This window comes from Heloderma suspectum, chromosome 3 (assembly GCF_057233095.1).
Source record: "Heloderma suspectum isolate Gila_16-S chromosome 3, 16-S_ref, whole genome shotgun sequence".
In the NCBI taxonomy this organism is placed as follows: domain Eukaryota; kingdom Metazoa; phylum Chordata; class Lepidosauria; order Squamata; family Helodermatidae; genus Heloderma; species Heloderma suspectum.
The window spans coordinates 294,884,216-294,907,618 of record NC_139460.1 but is presented as its reverse complement, the minus strand read 5'-3'; the positions used below and the strand labels follow the sequence as shown (position 1 = coordinate 294,907,618).

Sequence of the window (23,403 nt, the reverse complement as noted above, 5' to 3'; positions counted from 1 at the left end):
TTCCAGAGAGTTTTCTCTTTGCATTAGGTGGCCAAAATATTTGAGCTTCAGCTTCAGTATCTGTCCTTCCAATGAGCACTCAGGGTTGATTTCCTTTAGGATGGACTGATTTGACCTCCTTGCAGTCCAGGGGACTCGTAAGAGTCTTCTCCAGCACCACAGTTCGAAAGCATCAATTCTTCGGCACTCAGCCTTCCTTATAGTCCAGCTCTCACAGCCATACATTACTACTGGGAAAACCATAGCTTTGATTAGACGGACCTTTGTCAGCAAGGTGATGTCTCTGCTTCTTACTATGCTGTCTAGGTTTGCCATAGCTTTCCTCCCAAGGAGCAAGCGTCTTTTAATTTCATGGCTACAGTCACCGTCTGCGGTGATCTTGGAGCCCAAGAAAGTAAAATCTGTCACTGCTTCCATTTCTTCCCCTTCTATATGCCAGGAAGTGATGGGGCCAGATGCCATGATCTTCGTTTTTTTAATGTTGAGTTTCAGACCAGCTTCTGCACTCTCCTCTTTCACCCTCAACAAGAGGCTCTTGAGATCCTCTTCGCTTTCTGCCATTAGGGTGGTATCGTCTGCATATCGGAGGTTGTTGATAATTCTCCCAGCAATCTTAATTCCGACCTCTGATTCATCCAACCCAGCGTTTCTCATGATGTACTCTGCATATAAGTTAAATAAGCAGGGTGACAATATGCAGCCTTGTCGTACTCCTTTCCCAATTTTGAACCACTCAGTTGTTCCATGTCTGGTTCTTACTGTTGCTTCTTGACCCTCGTACAGGTTTCTCAGGAGACAGGTAAGGCGGTCTGGTACTCCCATCACTTTAAGAATTTGCCACAGTTTGTTGTGATCCACACAATCAAAGGCTTTAGCGTAGTCAATGAAGCAGAAACATATGTTTTTCTGGAATTCTCTTGCTTTCTCCATGATGCAGCAAATGTTGGCGATTTGATCTCTAGTTCCTCCACCTCTTCGAAACCCTGCTTGTACTTCCGGTAGTTCTCAGTTCGCATACTGCTGAAGCCTAGCTTGTAGGATTTTGAGCATCACCTTGCTGGCATGTGAAATGAGCACAATTGTGCGGTAGTTTGAACACTCTCTGGCATTGCCCTTCTTTGGAATTGGAATGTAAACTGACCTTTTCCAGTCTTGCAGCCATTGTTGAGTGTTCCAAATTTGGTGGCATATTGAATGCAGCACTTTAACAGCATCAACTTTTAGGATTTTAAATAGCTCAGCTGGAATACTGTCATCTCCACTAGCTTTGTTGTTACTAATGCTTCCTAAGGCCCACTTGACTTCACTCTCGAGGATGTCCAGCTCAAGTTCAGTGACCGCACTATCATGGCTATCAGGGACATTCAGATCTTTCCTGTATAGTTCTTCTGTGTATTCTTTCCACCTCTTCTTAATCTCATCTGCATGTGTTAGGTCCCTGCCTTCTTTGTCCTTTATCATGCCCGTCTTTGCACAAAACGTTCCCTTGAGATCTCCAATTTTCTTGAAGAGATCTCTAGTCTTTCCCATTCTGTTGTTTTCCTCGATTTCTTTGCATTGTTCATTTAAGAAGGCCTTCTTGTCTCTCCTTGCTATTCTCTGGAACTCTGCATTCAGTTGGATATATCTTCCCCTTTCTTCCTTGCTTTTCGCTTCCCTTCTTTCTTCAGCTACTTGTAAAGCCTACTCAGACAGCCACTTGGCTTTCTTGCATTTCTTTTTCTTTGGGATGGATTTCGTTGCTGCCTCCTGAACAATGTTACGGACCTCCGTCCATAGTTCCTCAGGCACTCTGTCTATCAGGTCTAATCCCTGAAATCTATTCCTCAACTCCACTGTATATTCATAAGGGATATGATTTAGGTCATACCTGAATGGTTTAGTGGTTTTCCCTACGTTCTTCAATTTAAGCTGAAATTTTGCAACAAGAAGCTCATGATCTGAGCCACAGTCAGCTCCAGGTCTTGTTTTGACTGACTGTATAGAGCTTCTCCATCTTGCTTGGATACAATCCAGCAAATGACAGAATGTTCTCAATTTGAATTCAGGGTAAGCCATTTAACCTCACAGTGATCCAAATATACACCCCAACCACAGATGCTGAAGAAGCAGAAGTAGATCAGTTCTATGAGGATCTGCAGCAAATACTGGATAGTACTCCAAACAAAGATGTTATTTTCATTACAGGAGACTGGAATGCTAAGGTGAGTAGTCAAACGACACCTGGAATTACAGGCAAGCATGGTCTGGGAGAACAAAATGAAGCAGGACATAGGCTGATAGAATTTTGCCAAGACAACTCACTGTGCATAACAAACACTCTCTTCCAACAACCTAAGAGACGACTTTATACATGGACTTCACCAGATGGTCGACACCAAAATCAGATTGACTACATCCTTTGTAACCAAAGGTGGCGGACATCTATGCGGTCAGTAAAAACAAGACCTGGAGCTGATTGTAGTTCAGATCATGAACTTCTTATTGCACAATTTAGAATTAGACTAAAGAGAATAGGGAAGACCCACAGATCAGTTAGATATGAGCTCACAAATATTCCTCATGAATATGCAGTGGAGGTGAAGAATAGATTTAAGGGACTAGATTTAGTAGATAGGGTCCCAGAAGAACTATGGACAGAAATTCGCAACATTGTTCAGGAGGCGGCAACAAAAAATGTCCCCAAAAAAAAGAAAACCAAGAAGGCAAGATGGCTGTCTGCTGAGACACTGGAAGCAGCCCAAGAAAGAAGGAAAGCAAAAGGCAACAGTGATAGGGGGAGATATGCCCAATTAAATGCAAAATTCCCGAGGTTAGTCAGAAGAGATAAGGAATTATTTTTAAACAAGCAATGCACGGAAGCAGAAGAAGATAATCGACTAGGAAGGACAAGAGACCTCTTCCAGAAAATTAGAAACATCGGAGGTAAATTCCAGGCAAAAATGGGTATGATCAAAAACAAAGATGGCAAGGACCTAACAGAAGCAGAAGAGAGCAAGAAAAGGTGGCAAGAATATATGGAAGATCTGTATAGGAAGGATAATAATATCGGGGATAGATTTGACGGTGTGGTCAGTGAGCTAGAGCCAGACATCCTGAAGAGTGAGGTTGAATGGGCCTTAAGAAGCATTGCTTATAACAAGGCAGCAGGAGATGATGGTATCCCAGCTGAACTGTTTAAAATCTTGCAAGATGATGCTGTCAAGGTGATGCATGCCATATGCCAGCAAATTTCGAAAACACAAGAATGGCCAACAGATTGGAAAAAATCAACTTATATCCCCATACCAAAAAAGGGAAGCGCCAAAGAATGTTCAAACTATCGAACAGTGGCACTTATTTCACATGCCAGTAAGGTCAAGCTCAAGATCTTGCAAGGTAGACTCCGGTAATTCATAGAACGAGAATTGCCAGATGTACAAGCTGGGTTTAGAAAAGGCAGAGGAACTAGAGACCAAATTGCCAATATCCGCTGGATAATGGAGAAAGCCAGGGAGTTTCAGAAAAACATCTATTTCTGTTTCATTGACTATTCTAAAGCCTTTAACTGTGTGGATCATAACAAATTGTGGCAAGTTCTTGGTGGTATGGGGATACCAAGTCATCTTGTCTGCCTCCTGAGGAATCTGTATAACGACCAAGTAGCAATGGTAACAACAGACCATGGAACAACAGACTGGTTTAAGATTGGGAAAGGAGTACGGCAGGGTTGTATACTCTCACCCTACCTATTCAACCTGTACGCAGAACACATCATGCGACGTGCTGGGCAGCCTGGGCTTGATGAAGCCAAGGCTGGAGTTAAAATCGCTGGAAGAAAAATTAACAATCTCAGATATGCAGATATCTTTTCAGATATCTTTTCAGATATGCAGATATCATATGCAGATATGCAGATGTCTTTGCACTTTCCACTTTGGTGGCTGAAAGGGAGGAGGAGCTGAGGAACCTCATGATGAAGGTGAGAGAAGAATGTGCAAAAGCTGGGCTGCGGTTAAACCTAAAAAAAATCAAGATTATGGCAACCAGCTTGATTGATAACTGGCAAATACAGGGAGAAAACGTGGAGGCAGTGACAGACTTTGTCTTTCTAGGCGCAAATATTACTGTAGACGCTGACTGCAGCCAGGAAATCAGAAGACGTTTACTTCTTGGGAGGAGAGCAATGACAAATCTTGATAAAATAGGGAAGAGCAGAGACATCACACTGACAACAAAGGCCCACATAGTTAAAGCAATGGTATTCCTCGTAGTAACCTATGGCTGCAAGAGCTGGACCATAAGGGAGGCTGAGCAAAGGAAGATAGATGCTTTTGAACTGTGGTGCTGAAGGAAAATTCTGGGAGTGCCTTGGACTGCAAGAAGATCAAACCAGCCCATACTCCAGGAAATAAAGCCAGACTGCTCACTTGAGGGAATGATATTAAAGGCAAAACTGAAGTACTTGGCCACATCATGAGAAGGCAGGATACCCTGGAGAAGATGCTGATGCTAGGGAAAATGGAAGGCAAAAGGAAGAGGGGCCGACCAAGGGCAAGGTGGATGGATGATATTCTGGAGGTGACGGACTTGACCTTGGGGGAGCTGGGGGTGGCGACGGCCGACAGGAAGCTCTGGCATGGGCTGGTCCATGAAGTCACAAAGAGTCGGAAGCGACTGACCGACTAAACAACAACAAACTCTTAAATGCTCAGAGTTATTGAATATACAGGGCGTACCTCTCTAGTATGCATGTTAAATTCATTTGGAATGCTATAGCTGAACTTTTCTTTGAACACCAAAAATCCTCATTTTGAATTTATTTAAAATAAATAAAATAAAAGTAGCACAAGACTTCCGGTAGGAGCCATGTCGCCCTGGCAAGCGTCTTGTGGAAGCTCTGCAGGTTGCCTCCTCAAACAGCTTTTAAAAGGTTGAAAATCCTTTTCATCTTCCCCTGGAATTAAAAGGGGTAGCATCTGGATAAGATCTTGGAAGAACAACTCCTTTTGTGGAGCAGCAGAAGAGCTGGACTCTAAAGTCAGTTTTCCAGAGCCTCATCTACTCAAAGCTGTCTTGAAACTCCTATGTAATTAGGAGACTTCAGGGCTGACAAGTTCCAAAAGTATTTATGAATTAAAAATGCCAACAATATCTGAGGACCTGCAAAATCTGTTGAAGTGACTGTTTGTTTGTAATTATACTTACTTGTTTCCTTTATGGAAGAGGAGGAAAAAAGGGGAAGGAAAAAAGCCACGGGACCACTGCCAACTCCCCCAACTAGGGATGTACGAAAGTCACTTACCTTTCCACGGATTATGTTCATGGGGGGGGAGGCGTTCCGTCCCGCCCCCCGGAATCCTTGACGGGGGGGAGGCGATCCGGTCCTTCCCCCCGGAATCCTGGAAAGCTGGCTGTGCTCCGCGGCGGCTCCACGGAGCAGCCAGCCAGGCCCAGGCCAGGGCCGTCCGCAGCCAGATTTCCATCCGCAGAGGGCTCTGGGTAAGGAAAGACAAACAAACACATACACAAATGGCGGCAGCTATTGCTGCCGCCATTTGTGTTCCTTATTTTTCTTCGTCTTAGGCTACGTAAATATTTACGTAGACTAAGACGAAGAAAAATAAGGAATGCAAATGGCGGTGGCCGTAGCCACCGCCATTTGTGTATGCCTTTTTTTTTTTTTTTACCCAGACATTTTAGGCTACATAAAAACTTACGTAGCCTATCACGTCTGGGTAAAAAAACAAACAAATGCGTACACTAATGGCGGTGGTGGCTACGTAGGGATGTCAGAGAATTCCGCCACGGATCTCGGGGAGGCTGAATGCCAGCGCATTCGGCCCCCCGAAATCAGTGGTGGAATGGTCTGCCCCCCCGCCCCTCCCGGGACAAGACTTACCTGGGGCGGATCTTCCTGGCAGCGGTGGCTCCGGTGGCGGAACCGGCGATGGTGCAGTGGCAGTGGTGGCCGGTCTTCTGACTGGCTGCCGCAGCCGCCATTTCCAGTTAAAAAAACACACAAAAAAAGTGATAGGCTATGTAAAGATTTACGTAGCCTATCACGGCTAAGTTTTAAAAAAAAATGTGATAGGCTACGTAAATGTTTACTTAGCCTATCACGGCTGACTTAAAAAAAAACAACAACGCGCGTACGCAAATGGCGGCGGCCACGGCTGCCGCCATTTGCATTCCTTATTTTGGCACGTCTTAGTCTACATCAAGATTTACGTAGACTAAGACGGCGAAAAAGTTTTTATGTAGCCTATCACGTCTTTGTAAAAAAAGAAAGAAAAAAAGACAAGACTGCAAATGGCGGCGGTGGCAACCAGTCGGAAGACCAGCCGCCGCAGCCGCCGGAGCCGCCGCAGCCGCTGCCGCCGGAGCCACCGCCACCCGGAACATCCACCTCAGGTAAGTCTCGTCCCAGGGGGGATCCGCGGGGGGGCGGGGGGGCTGGCCATTCCGCCACAGATTTTGGGGGGCCGAATGCACTGGCATTCATCCTCACCAAGATCCGTGGCGGAATTCTCTGACATCCCTACCCCCAACCACTCCCTTGGCAAAGGTTTCTAGAGATGCCAGAAATGTAAAGGAGTTGCTGACTCTGATAAAAACTTCGTCTTTTCAATTAGCAGAACAGGCTAAGATGCTAGATACAATCCAAGGTTCTATTACTAACCTTCAAGGGGCTGTGGATTTAATTAATAGTTATTTGCAAAAGATGGAATTGAAGGTTAATGCTCTCTAAGACCAGGTGTCTATGCAAGAGACGGCTATGCATGCCTCCCATAATATCCAGTTTGCGAGAATTTCCCAACTTACTGGAGGTATGTACTCATAGAGCAAATCTGCGTATCCTTGGTATCAAAGATCTGCCTGCTGATATAAGTCTGTTTAAATTCTTGAATAAATTTCTGCATGAGCTACTCACTCTGCCATCTGATTATTTACTTCATATTGAGCATGCATACCATGTTCCAGGTCCAGTTTGTGGCACCAAAGGGACTGCCTATACTGTTATAATTCAATTTGCAAGAGTTTCCACAAAAAATCATATTTTGTGCTTGGCAAGGAAAGTGGGAGAACTTTTTTGGGGGCCAACATGAGACAAAGTTATGTTATTTCTGGATTACACTAAAGAAATCGCTGACAAAAGAAGGCAATTTACCAAGGCAAGAAATCAGGCAAGACAAATGAATCTGCAATATCATATCAAATACCCTGCTGTATTTTGCATTCTTTTTGAAGGCCAGATGAAAAAGTTTTTAAATCATGAAATGGCAGAGGCTTGGCTAGCTGGTGTTCAAAGTAAGGCATGGGAGACATTTTCCCCAGCCTCATGAGCTGGGAGCTTTTCAATTCTTATTCTTCTTCTTCAGATTTATTTGGGTTATAAGGTCCGGGCAGTATGCCAGTCCAGAGGACTGTTTACATATATCCCCTTTTTTCCCTGTCTTTTTCTTACTTCCTCTTTTTTTACATTAGACATGATATACTGTATAATAAAATTCCTGTTTGTGTGTGTATAGATATGTATACATTCATATATAGATTTAGAAATGACACTATCTAAAATATAGATAGCATAAAGTTATTATTATTACTTATCCTTTTTAATTTCCTTCCCTATTTATTATTATTACTATCATTATTATGAGACTTTGATTAGTAATATTTTTGGCTGGTTAAATTGTGAAGCTTTACTATTATATGTTAACTGAAGGGCAATATATGGTTATTGGAAATGAATTGTAGGCTTGCTCCCTTGCTATAAGACTGAAGATATGATATTGAAATGTAAGGTTGATTATCTATGCTGTACTGAATTGTAATATTGGCAATGTTATAGGTATAACTTTTAAGTAGAATGATACTTGAAGTTTGTGTGTAGTGCAGTTTAAATTTAATCCTTTTAAGTGACTTTTTTATATTTTTTCTTTTTTTTCTTGCTTTCTTCTTCCTTTTCCTTCTTCTGTTCTTTTTTTCTTTTTTGTTATTGCTGTGTCCTCCTAAGAATACTGTATTGTTGGAAACTGTAGATAATGACTAAGTTGTTGGTACTGTTTATTTCATTTATAAAGATAAAAAATAGAATAAGAAGTATTTTCAAAAAAAGTAGCACAGAATAACAAAAACACAAAATTACCCCTTCTACAAGGACCTCTTAACCTTTCTTTCTTTAGATTTCTTTTGATGTTGCTAAGCAGTATGTGGACAATGTATGTGGACATAGAATGGTAAATAAGCATCTGTTTGGGAAGGGCGGAGGGAAAAAGGGTGAATTCTTTATTCTGGTGTGGACAACACCTATTTAGGCACATGAGTCAGTGTGGCATAGTTGTTAAAATGTCAGACTAGGAATGAAGGGTCAAATTTCAGTCAAATTTCCTGAAGCTTGCTGAGTGACTTTGAGCCATTCACTCTCTTTCAGCCTAACTTACTTTGCAAGGTTGCAGTGATGATAAAATGAGCAGGGCAGGGGTGGATAGATGGATTTGTAGAGGCCTGGGCAATATTGTCATACCAGCCCAAATGGGAGTGGAGTTCAGTGGGTCATGAAGCAGAGGACCCAGAAAATGTTCTGCCTAACTGAGCCCAGACTACAACTCAAAGCAGGGTCAGCCCTAACTTTAGGCCAAGTGAGGCAGTCACCTCAGCTGGCAGATACTAAGAGGCGGCCGGAAGGTGTTAAAGGAGAGATCTGTGTACCATGTGGCCTGTCTTACACCCGCTTCAGGTAGAGGTTGCAGTCCTCAGTACTGAAGTAAGGTTCAACTGCAGGACCAGCTGGCTTTTCTACATGGAATGGGAGTGGACACCATCTTGGTAACCTCAAGGCTGGATTACTGAAATGTGGTCTGTGTGGGGCTGCCCTTGGTTTTGGTCTGGAAGCTGCAGCTGATGCAGAGGCTGTTAACAGGGCCTCTTTTCTATAGCATGTTACAACTTTGCTAAAAGAACCACACTGGCTGCCAGTAAGCTACCAAGCCAAGTTTAAGGTGTTGTGGTTAACATATAAAGCCTTAAATAACTTGGGACCAAGTTTCCTTAGGGATTGCCTCACTCAGCACAGGCTCCAGGTTTTTGAAGGCCCTTGGGCAATACACCCTCCATGGGCCCCCTCCCTCAGCGAGTCTGCCTTCTCACCACCATTGTTACCAGCTGCTGTTGCTCCTCATCCTCTTTCTCATCATTGCTACCGCTTGCTTGCTTGGCAGGCAGGGAGGCAGTGTGCAGGTAGGCAGTGGCATCTACTGTTCCTCCTCCTCACCATTGCTGTTGTTTGGGCCAAAGAAAGAGGCAGGCGAAGAAGCGGGTTGCAAAGGTCAAAAGGAGATGCAATCCCAGGAGGCTCTTGGTAGTGGGCCTCTGCTGGGGTGTGGGCCCTTGAAAGGTGCCCAGCCATGCCTATCCTTGATGCCAATCCTGGCCTCACCCCTTGCCCAGTCTTTGCAATCTTTAGAAGGACTCTAAGGGAGTGCTTCTGATGGTGCCACATGGTCTGGAGGATTGCCTCAGGAGCACTCACAGCAGAGCATTTAGTGCTGCAGCATCTACCCTCTGAAATGCATCCCAGTTGTCATTAGACAGGCACCGCCACCTTGATGTTTAGGTGTATTCTTGAGACCCATCTCTTCACCCAGGCTTTCCCTGAGGTGGGCCCCAGCCAGTTCTGGTCTGCAGTGTGCCGCAAACTGTATAGTTTTATTGTTAATTAGTAATTATTTGTCATTGCTTTGTTTTATGATGTGTTATATTGTGACCTTTTAGTGGCAATGACACGGCATGTTCACCATTTTGATATCTTGATGGAAAGCAATATATGCATTTGTAAAATAAACAAACAAACAAACAAATAAATAGTGAACATTAGCCAGCATAACACTTTAAATTGCCTGGGCGAATAAGGACAAATAAATAAGTATGGATAATTAAAAATTGCACTTTAAATAACCTAACACTTTAAATTGCACTTTAAATAGCCTAACACTTTAAATGTTTAAAACACTTTAAATGTTAGAGGGAGCAATCCAATGGACGCTAGACAGTGGCTAGACGGCCATAGGATATGCTGTTTTCTGGGAACCGACCTTGAAGGCTGCGCTCTGAGGTCGGTTCCCAGAGAAACAACCTCCCCTCACTTCTGTGCTGCCTTGGAGGCAGCACGGAACAGCCCTGTTCTCCATGCTGAGAAGAAAGGGGCGCGGCTGGGGGTGTTCTGGGGCAGGGAGAGTGTAGCTGCGTGTACAACACATCCAATGTGTCGTACAGCAGCCTCCTTCCCCGCTCCGTGCACCCACAGCTAGACAGCCACAATCGGCTGTCTAGCCAAAAAGCAGGGCAGGAGAAGAGCGGAGGGGGCAACCCCCTCTGTGCTTCTCCTGCCCTGCTTTGGATAGGCAGCCACCTCCGAGTTCAGAGGCGGCCACCTATCTAGTTAGAATTGCACCCTAAAACACTTTAATATTTACATGTTAATGTTTAACACTTTAAAATTGCACTTTAAACAATATAACACTTTAAATTGCCTGGGTGAATAAGGACGAATAAATGAGGACGAATAAATACATAGTGAATATTACCCAGCATAATACTTTAAATTGCCTGGGTGAATAAGCACCATGCTACAGAACACAGAATCTTAACCAAGGTGGCACCTGATAAATATTATAGCATTGACTGTTCCCGGTCTTGTGTACTAAGCACAATTCCAGGCAAGTATGGCTATCTCTCGTATTGTCACAATAAAACCACCAATGTTGTCACACTTTTATATAGTTGCTGTCCACTGTAACAAGTGGTTCAGTATTACTTTTGCACCTTATTTCTGGATTATTTTTAGCAATAGGGCAGGAAACCCCCTCCCCCATATGTTAATAAAGTTGGCTACAGAAGCAAAAGAACCTCATCAAACACTTTGCACAGAAAATGTCCTTGAGAAACCTGGGTCTGAAATGGGAATCAATATGGAAAAAAGCAAAGAAAACAAGGTGCTTTGCTGCACAGTGTGACAGAATGTGTTTTCTTTTTAAAAAATGTTTATTTTGTGACCTTGCAACCAGACTGTCTGTTGAGCTCAATGGAAGAGAACAGTGTCTGCTAGTAAGTTGACCAGGTCATCATATCCCCTGAGTGAAGAGGAGCTATCATGACAAACAACGTATTTGGTGTTCCTCAATCCCTACATGTATTGTGCAGTGCTGGATTTCGTTTCTGTACTGTGGCAGGGGATTGAGGAGAGAGACTGAGCATACAACCTGTGCCACTGTTAGGAAATGGCATTAAGGCAAGGAGGGTGGGCAACCTGCAGCCCTAGGGTGCCATGCAGCCCTTGGCCTAATTTCAAAAGCCTTCTGCAAACAAGTTCAGACCTCTGGCAAGGGCAATCTGTCCCTTCCCTGGCAGCCCACTGTGGTGGGGACAGGGAAATCGGAAAGAGAGAAAGACAGGCTGTCAGAAGGGGGAGAGAGAGAGAGAGAGAGAGAGAGGGTGTGTGAGCGAAAGGGTGGCAGAAATAGAGAGATAAAAGTGGGTGGCAGAAAAAAAGACAGATAAAGGGGGTGTCAGAAAGGGGAGAGAGAGAGGGTGAGAGAGAAAGAGGGTGTCAGAAAGAGAGAGATAAAAGTGGGTGGCAGAAAAAAAGACAGATAAAGGGGGTGTCAGAAAGGGGAGAGAGAGAGGGTGAGAGAGAAAGAGGGTGTCAGAAAGAGAGAGAGAGAAAGAGGGTGGCATAAAAATAAAGATAATAGGGGGTGTCACAAAGAGAGAGATAAAAGAGGGTGGCGGGGGAAAAGAAAGATAAAGGGGGTGTCAGAAAGGAGAGGGGGTGAGAAAGAGGGTGTCAGAAACAGAGAGAGAAAAAGAGAAAGAGAAGAGGGTGGCAGAAAAAAAAAAGAAAGGGTGTCAGAAGGTGCACCGTACACTCCTGCACTTTCTGCCTGCTAATTCTGAACTCCAGTCACAAGGTCAGCCCAGAGTTCTATATGAACCCAGTGGCTTTAAAACCTTGATGGCATGGAAGACACATTAGCTAGCACTTTGCTCTGAACACACCACATTTGATCTGACATCTTAATTATCAAATTATAGGCTCACTCTCTACCTGTCACTGACAGCGAGCAATCAGAGCAAGTACAGATGCACTGGTAAAGACATTGATGAGGGCAATTTTATTATCATGTGTCATTATGGAATCTGATTCAGAGAAGCTCTTATCTGCCAAACCCCATAGATAGAGAACTATCTATGCGAATTATGCCCTGAAAATGCCAGTACTAACTTTGTGACCCATTAAAAAAAATAAAAAATTAGCCATTCATTCTCGGTCTCTTTCCTCCACCAGTTAAGGAACTGCTCTTGCCCTTTGGTCTGGAGAAAATATCGTGAGTATAGCACATTGTATGCAGCAGAGGGCCTTTTGAGAAAGCAGGTAAGGAATTTCAAGAAGTAAACTGAACTCAGTTGTGACTTGTGTTGGGGGGGTTAAAGGTAGAACAGGCCTGAATGGAATTGACAAATCCCACCCAAGTTTGGATTCTCACCACTTTTAGCAAAATCATGCCTCCTCCTTAGAGGCTTCTCAAATGGCAGTTATGGGGGCTGTCACAAATGGTCCCCCCCCTCCACTGTAATGGCTGGCATCTTTAGGCCCTAGAAGAAATTATGTTAAATCTGTGTCCAGCAAGTACATCTTTTGTTCATATTTAGAGTAGGTGCAGGGGGGGATACAGATTTTAAAAACTGCCTTACCCACTCAGTACCATGCTAGGTCCCAATCTGAATCAAGCTTCGTGTGCCTACTGTAGAGTTTTAAAAAAATTAAAAGATGGAGCCGCTAGACACAGATATAAAGTAATGTTGGTTTTGACAAAATGTGGCCCCACTGGAGAAGGAAATGGCAACCCACTCCAGTATTCTTGCCAAGAAAACCCCATGGAACGTATCACAAGGCTAAAAGAGATGATGCCGGAAGATGAGCCCCTCAGGTTGGAAGGTGTCCAATATACTACTGGGGAAGAGCAGAGGGTATTTCCAAGTAGCGCCACAAAGAGTGAAGCGGCTGGGCCAAAGCCGAAAGGACACTCAGCTGTGGATGTGTCTGGTGGTGAAAAGAAAATCCGATGCTGTAAAGAACAATATTGTTTAGGAACCTGGAATGTCAGATCAATGAATCAAGGTAAGCTGGAGGTGGTCAAACATGAGATGGCAAGATTGAACATCGACATCTTGGGAATCAGCGAACTAAAATGGACAAGCATGGGCAAATCTAATTCAGGTGACCATTATATCTACTAATGTGGGCAAGAATCCCTTAGAAGAAATGGAGTAGCACTCATAGTCAACAAAAGGGTGGGAAAAGCAGTACTGGGGTACAATCTCAAAAACGATGAAATGATCTCAGTACGAATCCAAGGCAAACCATTCAAAATCACAGTAATTCAAGTCTATGCCTCAACCACTGAGGCCGAAGAAGCTGAGCTTGATCGGTTCTATGAAGATCTACAACACCTTCTAGAACTAACACCAAAAAAAGATGTCCTCTTCATCATAGGGGATTGAAATGCTAAAGTAGGAAGTCAAGAAATCACCGGGATAACAGGCAGGCATGGCCTTGGTGTACAAAATGAAGCAGGACAAAGGCTAATAGAGTTTTGCCAAGAGAACACACTGATCATAGCAAACACTCTTTTCCAACAGCACAAGAGGCGACTCTACACATGAACATCACCAGATGGTCAATATCGAAATCAGATTGATTATGTCCTTTGCAGCCAAAGATGGAGAAGCTCTATACAGTCAGTAAAAACAAGACCTGGAGCTGACTGTGGCTCAGATCATGAGCTTCTTGTTGCAAAATTTCGGCTTAAATTGAAGAACATAAGGAAAACCACTAACCCATTCAGGTATGACCTAAATCATATCCCTTATGAATATACAGTGGAGGTGAGGAATAGATTTAAGGGATTAGACCTGATAGACAGAGTGCCTGAGGAACTATGGACGGAGGTCCGTAACATTGTTTGGGAGGCAGCAACAAAATCCATCCCAAAGAAAAAGAAATGCAAGAAAGCAAAGTGGCTATCTGATGAGGTTTTATGAGTAGCTGAGGAAAGAAGGGAAGTGAAAAGCAAGGGAAAAAGGGGAAGATATATCCAACTGAATGCAGATTTTCAGAGAATAGCAAGGGGAGACAAGAAGGCCTTCTTAAATGAACAATGCAAAGAAATCGAAGAAAACAACAGAATGGGAAAGACTAGAGATCTCTTCAAGAAAATCGGAGATATCAAGGGAACGTTTTGTGCAAAGACAGGCATGATAAAGGACAAAGAAGGCAGGGACCTAACAGAAGCAGATGAGATTAAGAAGAGGTGGCAAGAATACACAGAAGAACTATACAGGAAAGATCATAATCCCTGATAGCTAGTGCTGAACTTGAGCTGAACATCTTAGAGAGTGAAGTCAAGTGGGACTTAGGAAGTAGGGATGTACGAAAGTCACTTACCTTTTCGCAGCTTGGCTTCGCGGTGGGGGGGATGCGCTTCGCTTCTCCCCCCGAAGTTCAGTCCCGCCTCGCCCGGCCACAAAACAAAGTGTAAAAAAAAACAAAAAAAACCGTGATAGGCTACGTAACAATTAACGTAGTCTATCACGGCTAGATTTCCAAAGTCAGCCGTGATAGGCTATGTAAATCGTTACGTAGCCTATCACGGGTGACTTTGAAAAAAAAAAAGCGAGTACACAAATGGCGGCGCCCTATGGGCGCTGCCATTTGTGTTCCTTATTTGGTCCCGGTAGTCTACATAAAGATTTACGTAGACTACGTAAATCTTTACGTAGACTACCGGGACCAAATAAGGAACGCAAATGGCGGTGCCCATAGGGCGCTGCCATTTGTGTACGCGCTTTTCTTTTCTTTTTTCCAAAGTCACCCATGATAGGCTACATAACGATTTACATAGCCTATCATGGCTGACTTTGGAAATCTAGCCGTGATAGGCTACGTTAATCGTTACGTAGCCTATCATGGGTTTTTTTGGTTTTTTTTACACTTTGTAATGGTGGCGGCGGCAGCCGGTCGGAAGACCTGCTGCCACCCTCCGCCCCCGACGAAAGGCCGAAGAACTGCCGCCGGGACCCGCCGCCAGGAGGGACATTCGCCAAAGGTAAGTCCCATCCCGGGGGGGTGGAGCAGAATTTCACCGCATTTCGGGGGGCTGAATGCGTTGGCGCTCAGCCCCCCGAAGATTCGGGGAGAAATTCTCTGCCATCCCTATAAAATAGGAAGCATTCCTAACAACAAAACTAGCAGAGATGACAATATTCCAGCTGAGCTATTTAAAATCCTAAAAGATGATGCTGTTAAAGTGTTCAAAATCCTACAAGCTAGGCTTCAGCAGTATGTGAACTGAGAACTACCGGAAGTACAAGCTGGGTTTCGAAGAGGCAGAGGAACTACAGATCAAATCACCAACATTCGCTGGATCATGGAGAAAGCAAGAGAATTCCAGAAAAACCTCTATTTCTGCTTCATTGACTACACTAAAGTCTTTGATTGTGTGGATCACAACAAACTGTGGCAAATCCTTAAAGAGATGGAGTACCAGACCACCTTACCTGTCTCCTGAGAAACCTGTACGACGGTCAAAAAGCAACAGTAAGAACCGGACATGGAACAACTGATTGGTTCAAAATTGGGAAAGGAATATGACAAGGCTGTATACTGTCACCTTGCTTATTTAACTTATATGCAGATTACATCATGAGAAACACTGGGTTGGATGAATCACAGCTCAGAATTAAGATTGTCGGGAGAATTATCAACAACCTCAGATACGCAGACGATACCACCCTAATGGCAGAAAGCAAGGAGGAACTAAAGAGTGTCTTGTTGAGGGTGAAAGAGGAGAGTGCAAAAGCTGGTTTGAAACTCAACATTAAAAAAACTAAAATCATGGCATGTGGCCCCATCACTTCCTGGCATGCATATAGAAGGGGAAGAAATGGAAGCAGTGACAGATTGTATTTCTTGGGCTCCAAGATCACTGCAGACAATGACTGTAGCCATGAAATTAAAAGACACTTGCTCCTTGGGAGGAAAGCTATGGCAAACCTAGATAGCATAGTAAGAAGCAGAGACATCACCTTACCGACAAAGGTCCATCTAATCAAAGCTATGGTTTTCCCAGTAGTAATGTATGGCTGTGAGAGCTGGACTATAAGGAAGGCTGAGCGCCGAAGAATCGATGCTTTCGAACTGTGGTTCTGGAGAAGACTCTTACGAGTCCCCTGGACTGCAAGGAGGTCAAATCAGTCAATCCTAAAGGAAATCAACCGTGACTGCTCAATGGAAGGACAGATACTGAAGCTGAAGCTCAAATATTTTGGCCACCTAATGCAAAGAGAAAACTCCCTGGAAAAGACCCTGATGCTGGGAAAGACTGAAGGCAAAAGAAGAAGGGTACGGCAGAGGATGAGATGGCTAGATAGCATCACCGATGCAATGAATATGAACTTGAGCACACTCCGGGAGAGAGTGGAGGACAGGAAGGCCTGGCGTGCTATGGTTCATGGGATCATGAAGAGTCGGACACGACTTAATGACTGAACAACAACAACACCCAGAGAGTGTGGAAACTTTATTGTATGGAAAGTCAATATATCGTCTCCCTTGGAATTCTCCCACATTTACCACAGGAATTGTGTAAAAACTTCAGATTGGACAGGTCTTTTCAGGTCTCCCTACAACTCTAGGACCTCAAGAGGAGCAGTGTTTGCTGAGGTTTCCACCATAGAAATGGTTGCTTTATGTGTGTACATTATTATGCTGAAATGGTTCATGGCAAAGCAACCACTGAGAAGGCATTTCTGAATGTTATTTTCCTGAATATATGCATTTTTGAGAGCATGTTTTTCTAATATACACTTTTTGATGCATTTTTTTAAAATCGGGGAACTCTATTGCAAATCTGGAGATGTGTGAATTTTGAAGGATAAGTGAATTTCTGTTCATCTGTTTGTTCAAAGGTGTAAAATTAAAATGTGAACCAAACAAATGTATCCCCCAAACAGAGTAATATGTGTTTTCATGATGGGCATTTCACTGGATTTTTTTTTAAACCCCCAATATATCCAAAATCAATACATGAAGACTACAAAGTGATCCATGTCTTGACCTATTCTTCTTTCACACATTGAGATCATTCTGGTCCCTGGAGTGGCCCATTTCTCATTTCCTGTGTGATCATGACCTTGTTCTTCCTTCATTTCAGATTTCTAGATGCTGCTAGGAAGCAGCAATGAAGAGCTTGGAGTTTGTTTTAGTCACTGGATTCGTCATCAGTTCAGGCCGTCCACAGGAGTGATTGGATTTATGTTTCATGGAACTGCACAGCAGAGACAAAGAATCTGCTGCCGTTATTAAAATGTGGAAAGTTGACACAGTATATATGATACCAGTCATGTCCCATTTTTCATTGTGTTGATTGTCTATGCCTCTCTTCTCTTGTGGTCTCACTTGCTTCTGACAGCCTTCGATCATGGTGTCCATGGCAACTCAGAGAATGGGATGATGCTGGGTAGCAAGAAGATGTACAGTGTAAGAGAGAGCTTGATTTTCTAAGGTTAGATAGATTAGGGATGTACGAAAGTCCCTTATCTTTTTGAAGGGTGACATTCATGGTGGGGGGGAGGTGCTCTGCCCCTCCCCCCGAAATTCTTTCTGGCCGGCTCCACTCTGCAGCGATTCTGCGGAGCCACCGGCCGGGGCCACCCGCAGCTGGACATCCAGCCGCTGGGCAGCCTGTATTTTGCCGTGATAGGCTATGTAAATATTTACGTAGCCTATCACGGCAAAAAAACCCAGCTATGGCAGCCACCATTTGTGTTCCCTTTTTTTGTGTGGCTGCGATAGGCTACATAAATATTTACGTAGCCTATTACAGCAAAAGAGATGGGCACAAATGGTGGCCACTACGCCATTTGCACCCCTCTCTTTTGCTGTAATAGACTGTGTAAATATTTACATAGCCTATCACGGCAAAAAAAAAAGGAACGCAAATGGCGGCCGCCATAACCACCGGCATTTGCGTTGCCTTTTTTTTGCCGTGATAGGATGCGTAAGTATTTACGTAGCCTATCACGGCTATAATGAGGAAGCGAATGGTGGCCACAGACGTGGCCACCATTCGCAAAGCAGCACGAACGGCAGCAGGTGGGTGTCCCATTTCACACACCTTTCGCGGGGGGCAGGGGGGCTTTGTTCCACCATGGATTTTGGGGGGGCTGAATGCACTGGCATTCGGCCTCACCGAGATCTGTGGCAGAATTCTCTGACATCCCTAAGATAGATAGGAAAACAAACTGTAATCTATTCAGGAAGTTATAGCTATTTGTAAACATAGGAATGGATCCAGATTTATGCAGGTGCAACTGAGGAGGTGGAAGGAATTTCTATGTCTCCTCTTCCCCATGGCACCTTCTCCAACCCCCTCAAAATTCTACATGCAGGATCAGGAGACCCTGCTGAATGGGATGAGCTGTGGTGCAGTGTGGGAGGGAGAATCTCTAAGTGGAGTCACCTTCCATCAGCAGAACCCTTCCATCGATGGAAGGCACATTCTCTATCCAACATATTAACCCTCTAATGGTTGAACATTCAAAGAGTAGTGCATATGACAATAGGAAATATACATTCATTTCTAACCCTACTTCATAAATTACTGATGATGACTAGGGATGTACGAAAGTCACTTACCGTTTCGCAGATCTACTTCACAATGGGGGGGGAGGCACTCCATCCCTCTCCCCGGAATCCTCAATGGGGGGGAGGTGCTCCGTCCCCGCCCCCCGGAGTCCTGCCTGGCCGGCTCCACTCCACGCGGATTCCACGGAGCCGCCGGCCAGCTCCGCCTGCAGCCGGACATCCGGCTGCTGGGCAGCAGGGACGCAAATGGTGGCTGCCATAGCTGCTGCCGTTTGCATCCCTGTATTTAACCGTGATAAGCTACGTAAATATTTACATAGCCTATCACGGCAAAGTAAAAATATAAACACATACGCAAATGGCAGTGGCTATGGCCGCTGCCATTTGCGTTCCTTTTTTTTCGCTGTTTTAGCCTACATAAATATTTATATAAGCTATTAGAGGGAAAAAAAGGGGAATGCAAATAGCATAGTGGACACTATTTGCGTTCCCTTTTTTTTTGCCATAATAGCTTACGTAAATATTTACGTAGGCTAAAACGGCGAAAAAAAGGAACGCAAATGGCGGCCGCCGTAGCTGCCGCCATTTGCGTATGTGGTTTTTTTTTTACCTTGCCATGATAGGCTACGTTAATACTTACGTAGCCTATCACGGCCTCCGCAGGGACGCAAAAGGCGTCCCTGCGTTAGCCGTGATAGGCTACGTAAGTATTTACATAGCCTATCACGCCTATGAAGATGAAGCGAATGGCAGCCGCAGAAGCAGCAGGTAAGTCCTCCATTTTCCACGCATGTAGGGGGTTGGGGGCTCCGTTCTGGGCCCATTTCGTGGGGTGGGGGGCAGAGGGGCTTCGTTCTGCCATGGATTTCGGGGGGCTGAATGCACTGGTATTCGGCCTCACTGAGGTCCGTGGCGGAATTCTCCACCGTCCCTAATGATGACAGTGATCCTCTTTGTGTGGTAGAGAAACAGGAACACAGATCTGTCTTTTTCACCACTCTGATGACTCATGTTAGGGATGTATGAGAACTAATTCATCTTTTAAGCAGATTTGGCCCATTTGGCTCTGAACGCTAACGCAGACATGAGTGGATTTTTTTCAGGAAAAGCTCACAGGTTCCTAAGCTTGCATTCTTGTTGTTGTTGTTGTTGTTGTTGTTTTTAAGCCTATTTTTAAAAAATGCACATGTTGGAAACAAACTCATTTTCACGTGTTAGTCAATGGTGGAAAAGTGCACACTTGGGTGAGCACTTCAAGAAATGTGCACCAAAATGTGCACTTTTTCTGCCTGACAAACACACACAAAAGCTCATGATAGAACACAAACATGAGATGAACCAAGCTTCAAGGTGACTGTGGTTCTCCCTTCCCTACCTTATATATGAAATGGATGCTCTATGCATACCAATACTCAAGTCAACTTATATTATGCATATGACAGTTCATATGCATAATGTAAGTTATGAAGCTGCCTGATACTCAGTCAGACCACTGGCGCCCTCAGCCCAGTATCTACAAAGGTAAGCTATGGCTCTCTCCAGGGTTACAGACAGGGATTTATGGACTGTGTAAAATCCACTCCGTCTGTGTTACGCAGATGGTCAGGCACCTTTCGTTCCGTCATCCGCCCACAGACGGATGCAAATTTTTTCCTGTCATGTGGAAAAATACGGAAATAATTATGTACATAATTATGTAAGTATTTACGTAATTACTTACATAATTTACCTCAGTACGTAACAGTGTATTGTTGTCCCTCATTCTATTCAATGTTTCCTTAGCAGAAACATATGTATTTTTCTATGGATTTATATGTGTAAATTTCGGGAAAGTAAAAAAATCATCTGAAAGTCCACGGACTCCACACAGCCTGGGGGCCCCTCCGCAGTCGATTCCGCAGATCGGATTCTTAGAAATCCAAGCTCATTTTAATCCATCTCAAATTTCTCCAGAATCCCTAGTTACAGATAGGAGACTTTCCCAGCCCAAACTGGAAATGCCAGGGATTGAACCTAAGACTTTCTGCTTGCAAAGTATGTCCTCTGCCATAGGGACGTATGAATTTTGTAAAATCTGTTCCATCTGCATTTCGCAGATTGTTAGGCGCCTTTTGTTCTCTCATTGATGAAATCAGTCCCCCCCCCCAATTTCCTGAATTTGTGCAAGTTTGCACTTGCAAAAAATGTGCAAATCCACCCAAAATGCACAAATCCCCCCCATGCACATTTTTATGCTTTAGCCTATGGAGGAAATGTGCATTTTTGGCTGATTTTTTATTTTGTGTATAGAAATGTAATAATAAATAACTAAACAGAAACTAGCAGTCCTTGAAACAAGCCCAGAAATGAGCTGAAATGCTAGTTTCTGAAAGCTCTGCTGCCCTGCCCTGTTCTGCTGACTTGTTTCCACTCATTTCCACTCATTTCAGGAACCACTTGTTTTTGTTGTGCTAGTGATCCATTCTGCTAGCATGGAGGCAGGATATAAGATACTTCCCATGGCCACTCTAACCAGTTCTGGCTCTAGGTTTTTGAGGGCCCTTGGGTAAGTCACTCGCAATGCCCTCCTTCCTTCAGTCCCCCTCTTTCTCATAACTGCTACCGCTTGGGGAGAACCAGTGAGCAAGCAGGCGGGGGCCTCTGCTGCTCCTCCTTCTCACCACCACCACTGTCTGTTCCAGAATGAGAGACAGGTGAACAAGCAGGTTGCAAAGGTGAAGAGAAGAAGCAAGTCCAAGGGGCTGTTGTCAGTGGGCCCCTGCTGGGATATTGGCCCTTGGCAGATGCCCAACCATGCCTACCCTTGACTTGGGCCCTGACCCTACCCACTGGCAACCTGTATGGCCTCTGCCCTGCCCCTGCTCCTCCTCTTCCTCCTCCTAGATGTCACTTCCTGTTCACCCGAGCCTTCTAAGCAAGGGAGCACTGAGAAGACCAAGGAGCAGCTACCTCTGTTCACCCTGCCCTCTCCCAATTCAGACCAGGCATCCTGCCCTGACTCTAGAGTAAAATGATAGATAGATAGATAGATGATAGATAGATAGATAGACAGACAGACAGACAGACAGACAGACAGACAGATATAGATATACAGTAGATATAAAGATAAAGATATAGATATACCAAAGTAACCTGTGCTTTGTCCTGGAATGGGCAGTGGAGCTAGCAGCAGCAAGGTGGAGGTGACACCATTCAGGGAAGGCATCTTGCCCAAGCCCCCCCTCCACCTCCCAAAAGCCCCCCCCCCCCCGAGCCAGGACTAATAGCTACTATCAAGCAAAGTCAGCAAAGCACTCACACTGAACTTTATGTCTGAACTTAAAATGAAAACAGCAGCAGAAAACAACAACACAATGAAGTTTCCACAACGACATCCTCCTTGTCCCTCAGGGGAAAGCATTTTCCCTCTGCAAATGGATTTTTTTTTTTCCCCATCAGCGTTAAAAAATAGGCTTAACAAGCTTATTTTTCTCCTCTGTGGCAATAGGCAATTGCTAACTTCCTGATAACTTAAGGCACTATCATGAAAGAAGTGTCAAATAATAATAATCCAAAATACCCAGTGAGCGATGTTTTATAGAAATCAGAAACCATTATGGATGCCTGTGTAGTGCTAATGAGAGTTAGCTGACAAAACTCTTTCTTTTTCCATTACTCAAACAGCACCTTCTGTTTTAGCTATGAGGCTCATTCTAAGCTCAAGTAAACAACAAAAACACAAACTTTTCACTAAGAACGTACAGAGTTTTCCTGAGTATATGAAACCAAACAGTACATTTTAAATATACAACACAATACAATAACAATGTAATATGATAAAATCTAGAATTAAAACAACATCAGATTAAATCAGGTACAAATCCAAGAAAACCAAGAACAGAGAATAGACAGTGGAAACACTAAAACAGGGTAAAAAGGTTCAAGGTTTTAGAAGCTTGGGAATATAAAAAGGTCTTTGCCAGGTGCTAGAGGACATCAGAGTAGGCACTAGGCAGACCTCTCTAGCGAGGGCATTCTGCAATCAGGGGCCACCACTGAAAAGGGAATTTCACTTGTAACCACTGCCCTTCCTCATTTGGTGGGGGCATTTGAAGAAGGGCCTCAGATGAAGAACTGAGGGTTCATGTAGGTACCCATGGGAAGAGACTTCTTATACAACTGGTATTCAAGAAACCACCTTGGAGTGAAATTTCAAAACAGAAGATTGAACATTCTAAACAGAATATTTCCTTAAGAGCTGTCAGTTGATGAAATATTAATGGAGAGAACTCAGAAACAGGGCTGGCCCTCCCATGAGGTGGGATGAAGCCCTCACCTCAGGACCAGGTGGCAATCGTTAAAGGCGATGGATCCCGTGTGTCTGCCACCAGGAGTCCTGCTTCTGGCACTGACCTATGGCACTCAAGGTGAGCTATGGGGCAGGTGGTCACTCCAGAGAGAATGCAGCTGTTGTTGCTGTCCAGAGCAGCAGCAGCAGCTGCAGCTGCCACCATCACTACCACTGCCCACCCTTGCCTCACTCTGAGTAAGGCTTAGCCAGATGGCCACATCCCTGCAGCAAAGGCCACAGGAAGAGGGCACCCACTGTGGCTCTCCACAAACCCTGCCCAGCCAAATACCTCACTCTGAGGGGTCCTTTTTCAGATCATGACATTGGCTGGGAGAGGACCCTGGAGATCATCTGTGCTGCTGTGCAACAGGCAATCTCTTTGGCCACC

General features: G+C 44.3%; 1 long non-coding RNA gene across 1 annotated transcript in view; it reads left to right on the top strand.

Annotated features, from left to right (window-relative positions):
- LOC146351453 (uncharacterized) overlaps nucleotides 1–17,433 on the top strand; it is a 174,720-nt gene extending 157,287 nt beyond the window's left edge. Inside the window, exons 5-6 of the long non-coding RNA XR_014788900.1 lie at nucleotides 12,326–12,412; nucleotides 17,253–17,433. This is a non-coding gene — a long non-coding RNA (uncharacterized LOC146351453). The remainder of the gene's footprint in view (nucleotides 1–12,325; nucleotides 12,413–17,252) is intronic.
- Nucleotides 17,434–23,403: the final 5,970 nt, after the last annotated feature.